The sequence below is a fragment of the Schistocerca gregaria genome, unplaced genomic scaffold (assembly GCF_023897955.1).
Source record: "Schistocerca gregaria isolate iqSchGreg1 unplaced genomic scaffold, iqSchGreg1.2 ptg000336l, whole genome shotgun sequence".
Classification (NCBI taxonomy): Eukaryota; Metazoa; Arthropoda; class Insecta; order Orthoptera; family Acrididae; genus Schistocerca; species Schistocerca gregaria.
This window is the reverse complement of record NW_026061801.1, coordinates 978,258-984,797: the sequence shown is the minus strand read 5'-3', so window position 1 is coordinate 984,797 and position 6,540 is coordinate 978,258.

Here is a 6,540-nt window from a genome sequence, read left to right as displayed (position 1 = left end):
AGGGTTCATATGTAGTAAAAACCTCAGAAATCCGTCCGTTGTTGTCATTTGTTATCGAATCGACTTAAAGCCAGATCGTCACATTGGCCGCTCTTCTCTCTGAAACGGTTGTACTTATCGTCTGCAAAGCTATGTCGCGTGCTGCGGTATGCGGAGACCCTAAAAGCACCATAGTAGAACACAGAATAAGCTTCTAAGTTGATGTAATAGCCAGTAAGAAGTAGTACAATTCAAGTTTTAGGTATTGATTATTGACTTTTTAGCTGGCTTTGGTGCCTTGGACAAGAGCTAGGACCTTAAGATTCTGCATGAAAGGAGAACTAGCAGCCGAGTTGCACGGGAGAGTGTGAAAAGTGTTTATATGTAGTAAAAACCTGAGAAATCCGTCCGTTGTTGTCATTTGTTATCGAATCGACTTAAAGCCAGATCGTCACATTGGCCGCTCTTCTCTCTGAAACGGTTGTACTTATCGTCTGCAAAGCTATGTCGCGTGCTGCGGTATGTGAAGACACTAAAAGCACCATAGTAGAACGCAGATGAAGCTTCTAAGATGATGTAATTGCCAGTAAGAAGTAGTACAATTCAAGTTTTAGTTACTGATTATTGACTTTTTAGCTGGCTTTGGTGCCTTGGACATGAGCTAGGACCTTAAGATTCTGCATGAAAGGAGAACAAGCAGCCGAGTTGCATGGGAGAATTTGAAAAGGGTTCATATGTAGTAAAAACCTGAGAAATCCGTCCGTTTTCGTCATTTGTTATCGAATCGACTTAAAGCCAGATCGTCACATTGGCCGCTCTTCTCTCTGAAACGGTTGTACTTGTCGTCTGCAAAGCTATGTCGCGTGCTGCGGCATGCGGAGACACAAAAAGCACCATAGTAGAACACAGATGAAGCTTCTAAGTTGATGTAATAGCAAGTAAGAAGAAGTACAATTCTATGTTTTGGTAGTGATTATTGAATTTTTAGCTGGCTTTGGTGCCTTGGACATGAGCTAGGACCGTAAGATTATGCATAAAAGGAGGACTAGCAGCCGAGTTGCACGGGAGAGTGTGGAAAGTGTTTATATGTAGTAAAAACCTGAGAAATCCGTCCGTTTTCGTCATTTGTTATCGAATCGACTTAAAGCCAGATCGTCACGTTGTCCGCTCTTCTCTCTGAAACGGTTGTACTTATCGTCTGCAAAGCTATGTCGCGTGCTGCGGTATGTGGAGACACTAAAAGCACCATAGTAGAACACAGATGAAGCTTCTAAGTTGATGTAATAGCCAGTAAGAAGTAGTACAATTCAAGTTTTAGGTATTGATTATTGACATTTTAGCTGGCTTTGGTTCCTTGGACATGAGCTAGGACCTTAAGATTTTGCATGAAAGGAGAATTAGCAGCCGAGTTGCACGGGAGAATGTGAAAAGTGTTCATATGTAGTTAAAACCTGAGAAATCCGTCCGTTTTCGACATTTGTTATCGAATCGACTTAAAGCCAGATCGTCACATTGGCCGCTCTTCTCTCTGAAACGATTGTACTTATCGTCTGCAAAGCTATGTCGCGTGCTGCGGTATTTGGAGACACTAAAAGCACCATAGTAGAACACAGATGAAGCTACTAAGTTGATGTAATAGCCAGTAGGAAGTAGTGCAATTCAAGTTTTAGGTATCGATTATTGACTTCTTAGCTGGCTTTGGTGCCTTGGAAATGAGCTTGGACCTTAAGATTCTGCATGAAAGGAGGACTATCAGCCGAGTTGCACGGGAGAATGTGAAAATTGTTCATATGTAGTAAAAACCTGCGAAATCCGTCCGTTTTCGTCATTTGTTATCGAATCGACTTAAAGCCAGATCGTACTTGGCCGCTCTTCTCTCTGAAACGGTTGTACTTATCGTCTGCAAAGCTATGTCGCGTGCTGCGGTATGCAGAGACCCTAAAAGCACCATAGTAGAACACAGATGAAGCTTCTAAGTTGATGTAATAGCCAGTAAGAAGTAGTATAAATCAAATTTTAGGTACTGATTATTTATTTTATAGCTGGCTTTGGTGCCTTGGACATGAGCTAGGACCTTAAGATTCTGCATGAAAGGAGGACTAGCAGCCGAGTTGCACGGGAGAATGTGAATAGTGTTCATATGTAGTAAAAACCTGAGAAATCCGTCCGTTTTCGTCATTTGTTATCGAATCGACTTAAAGCCAGATCGCCACATTGGCCGCTCTTCTCGCTGGAACCATTGTAATTATCGTCTGCAAAGCTATGTCGCGTGCTGCGGTGTGCGGAGACACTAAAAGCACCATAGTAGAACACAGATGAAGCTTCTAAGTTGATGTAATAGCCAGTAAGAAGTAGTACAATTCAAGTTTTAGGTATTGATTATTGACATTTTAGCTTACTTTGGATCCTTGGACATGAGCTAGGACCTTAACATTCTGCATGAAAGGAGAACTAGCAGCCGAGTTGCACGGGAGAATGTGAAAAGTGTTCATATGTAGTAAAAACCTGAGAAATCCGTCCGTTTTCGACATTTGTTATTGAATCGACTTAAAGCCAAATTGTCACATTGGCCGCTCTTATCTCTGAAACGGTTGTACTTATCGTCTGCAAAGCTATGTCGCGTGCTGCGGTATGTGGAGACACTAAAAGCACCATAGTAGAACACAGATGTAGCTTCTAAGTTGATGTATAAACCAGTAAGAAGTAGTACAATTCAAGTTTTAGGTATCGATTATTGACTTTTTAGCTGGCTTTGGTGCATTGGACATGAGCTAGGACCTTAAGATTCTGCATGAAAGGAGAACAAGCAGCCGAGTTGCATGGGAGAATTTGAAAAGGGTTCATATGTAGTAAAAACCTGAGAAATCCGTCCGTTTTCGTCATTTGTTATCGAATCGACTTAAAGCCAGATCGTCACATTGGCCGCTCTTCTCTCTGAAACGATTGTACTTATCGTCTGCAAAGCTATGTCGCGTGCTGCGGCATGCGGAGACACAAAAAGCACCATAGTAGAACACAGATGAAGCTTCTAAGTTGATGTAAAGCAAGTAAGAAGAAGTACAATTCTATGTTTTGGTACTGATTATTGACTTTTTAGCTGGCTTTGGTGCCTTGGACATGAGCAAGGACCTTGAGATTCTGCATGAAAGGAGAACTAGCAGCCGAGTTGCACGGGAGAATGTGAAAAGTGTTCATATGTAGTAAAATCCTGAGAAATCCGTCCGTTTTCGTCATTTGTTATCGAATCGACTTAAAGCCTGATCGTCACATTGGCCGCTCTTCTCTCTGGAACGGTTGTACTTATCGTCTGCAAAGCTATGTCGCGTGCTGCGGTATGCGGAGACACTAAATGCACCATAGTAGAACACAGATGAAGCTTCTATGTTGATGTAATAGCCAGTAAGAAGTAGTACAATTCAAGTTTTAGGTATTGATTATTGACATTTTAGCTGGCTTTGGTTCCTTGGACATGAGCTAGGACCTTAAGATTCTGCATGAAAGGAGAATTAGCAGCCGAGTTGCACGGGAGAATGTGAGAAGTGTTCATATGTAGTAAACACCTGAGAAATCCGTCCGATTTCGTCATTTGATATCGAATCGACTTAAAGCCAGATCGTCACATTGGCCGCTCTTCTCTCTGAAACGGTTGTACTTATCGTCTGCAGAGCTATGTCGCGTGCTGCAATATGCGGAGACACTAAAAGCACCATAGTAGAACACAGATGAAGCTTCTAAGTTGATGTAATAGCCAGTAAGAAGTAGTACAATTCAAGTTTTAGGTATTGATTATTGACATTTTAGCTTACTTTGGATCCTTGGACATGAGCTAGGACCTTAACATTCTGCATGAAAGGAGAACTAGCAGCCGAGTTGCACGGGAGAATGTGAAAAGTGTTCATATGTAGTAAAAACCTGAGAAATCCGTCCGTTTTCGACATTTGTTATTGAATCGACTTAAAACCAAATTGTCACATTGGCCGCTCTTATCTCTGAAACGGTTGTACTTATCGTCTGCAAAGCTATGTCGCGTGCTGCGGTATGTGGAGACACTAAAAGCACCATAGTAGAACACAGATGTAGCTTCTAAGTTGATGTATAAACCAGTAAGAAGTAGTACAATTCAAGTTTTAGGTATCGATTATTGACTTTTTAGCTGGCTTTGGTGCATTGGACATGAGCTAGGACCTTAAGATTCTGCATGAAAGGAGAACAAGCAGCCGAGTTGCATGGGAGAATTTGAAAAGGGTTCATATGTAGTAAAAACCTGAGAAATCCGTCCGTTTTCGTCATTTGTTATCGAATCGACTTAAAGCCAGATTGTCACATTGGCCGCTCTTCTCTCTGAAACGGTTGTACTTATCGTCTGCAAAGCTATGTCGCGTGTTGCGGCATGCGGAGACACAAAAAGCACCATAGTAGAACACAGATGAAGCTTCTAAGTTGATGTAATAGCAAGTAAGAAGAAGTACAATTCTATGTTTTGGTACTGATTATTGACTTTTTAGCTGGCTTTGGTGCCTTGGACATGAGCTAGGACCGTAAGATTCTGGATAAAAGGATGACTAGCAGCCGAGTTGCACGGGAGAGTGTGAAAAGTGTTTATATGTAGTAAAAACCTGAGAAATCCGTCCGTTTTCGTCATTTGTTATCGAATCGACTTAAAGCCAGATCGTCACATTGGCCGCTCTTCTCTCTGAAACGGTTGTACTTATCGTCTGCAAAGCTATGTCGCGTGCTGCGGTATGTGGAGACACTAAAAGCACCATAGTAGAACACAGATGAAGCTTCTAAGTTGATGTAATAGCCAGTAAGAAGTAGTACAATTCAAGTTTTAGGTATTGATTATTGACATTTTAGCTGGCTTTGGTTCCTTGGACATGAGCTAGGACCTTAAGATTCTGCATGAAAGGAGAATTAGCAGCCGAGTTGCACGGGAGAATGTGAAAAGTGTTCATATGTAGTAAAAACCTGAGAAATCCGTCCGTTTTCGACTTTTGTTATCGAATCGACTTAAAGCCAAATCGTCACATTGGCCGCTCTTCTCTCTGAAACGGTTGTACTTATCGTCTGCAAAGCTATGTCGCGTGCTGCGGTATTTGGAGACACTAAAAGCACCATAGTAGAACACAGATGAAGCTTCTAAGTTGATGTAATAGCCAGTAGGAAGTAGTGCAATTCAAGTTTTAGGTATCGATTATTGACTTCTTAGCTGGCTTTGGTGCCTTGGAAATGAGCTAGGACCTTAAGATTCTGCATAAAAGGAGGACTTTTAGCCGAGTTGCACGGGAGAATGTGAAAAGTGTTCATATGTAGTAAAAACCTGCGAAATCCGTCCGTTTTCGTCATTTGTTATCGAATCGACTTAAAGCCAGATCGTACTTGGCCGCTCTTCTCTCTGAAACGGTTGTACTTATCGTCTGCAAAGCTATGTCGCGTGCTGCGGTATGCGGAGACCCTAAAAGCACCATAGTAGAACACAGATGAAGCTTCTAAGTTGATGTAATAGCCAGTAAGAAGTAGTATAAATCAAATTTTAGGTACTGATTATTTACTTTATAGCTGGCTTTGGTGCCTTGGACATGAGCTAGGACCTTAAGATTCTGCATGAAAGGAGAATTAGCAGCCGAGTTGCACGGGAGAATGTGAAAAGTGTTCATATGTAGTAAACACCTGAGAAATCCGTCCGATTTCGTCATTTGGTATCGAATCGACTTAAAGCCAGATCGTCACATTGGCCGCTCTTCTCTCTGAAACGGTTGTACTTATCGTCTGCAGAGCTATGTCGCGTGCTGCAATATGCGGAGACACTAAAAGCACCATAGTAGAACACAGAGGAAGCCTCTAAGTTGATGTAATAGCCAGTAAGAAGTAGTACAATTCAAGTTTTAGGTATCGATTATTGACTTTTTAGCTGGCTTTGGTGCATTGGACATGAGCTAGGACCTTAAGATTCTGCATGAAAGGAGAACAAGCAGCCGAGTTGCATGGGAGAATTTGAAAAGGGTTCATATGTAGTAAAAACCTGAGAAATCCGTCCGTTTTCGTCATTTGTTATCGAATCGACTTAAACCCAGATCGTCACATTGGCCGCTCTTCTCTCTGAAACGGTTGTACTTATCGTCTGCAAAGCTATGTCGCGTGCTGCGGCATGCGGAGACACAAAAAGCACCATAGTAGAACACAGATGAAGCTTCTAAGTTGATGTAATAGCAAGTAAGAAGAAGTACAATTCTATGTTTTGGTACTGATTATTGACTTTTTAGCTGGCTTTGGTGCCTTGGACATGAGCTAGGACCGTAAGATTCTGCATAAAAGGAGGACTAGCAGCCGAGTTGCACGGGAGAGTGTGAAAAGTGTTTATATGTAGTAAAAACCTGAGAAATCCGTCCGTTTTCGTCATTTGTTATCGAATCGACTTAAAGCCAGATCGCCACATTGGCCGCTCTTCTCTCTGAAACGGTTGTACTTATCGTCTGCAAAGCTATGTCGCGTGCTGCGGTATGTGGAGACACTAAAAGCACCATAGTAGAACACAGATGAAGCTTCTAAGTTGATGTAATA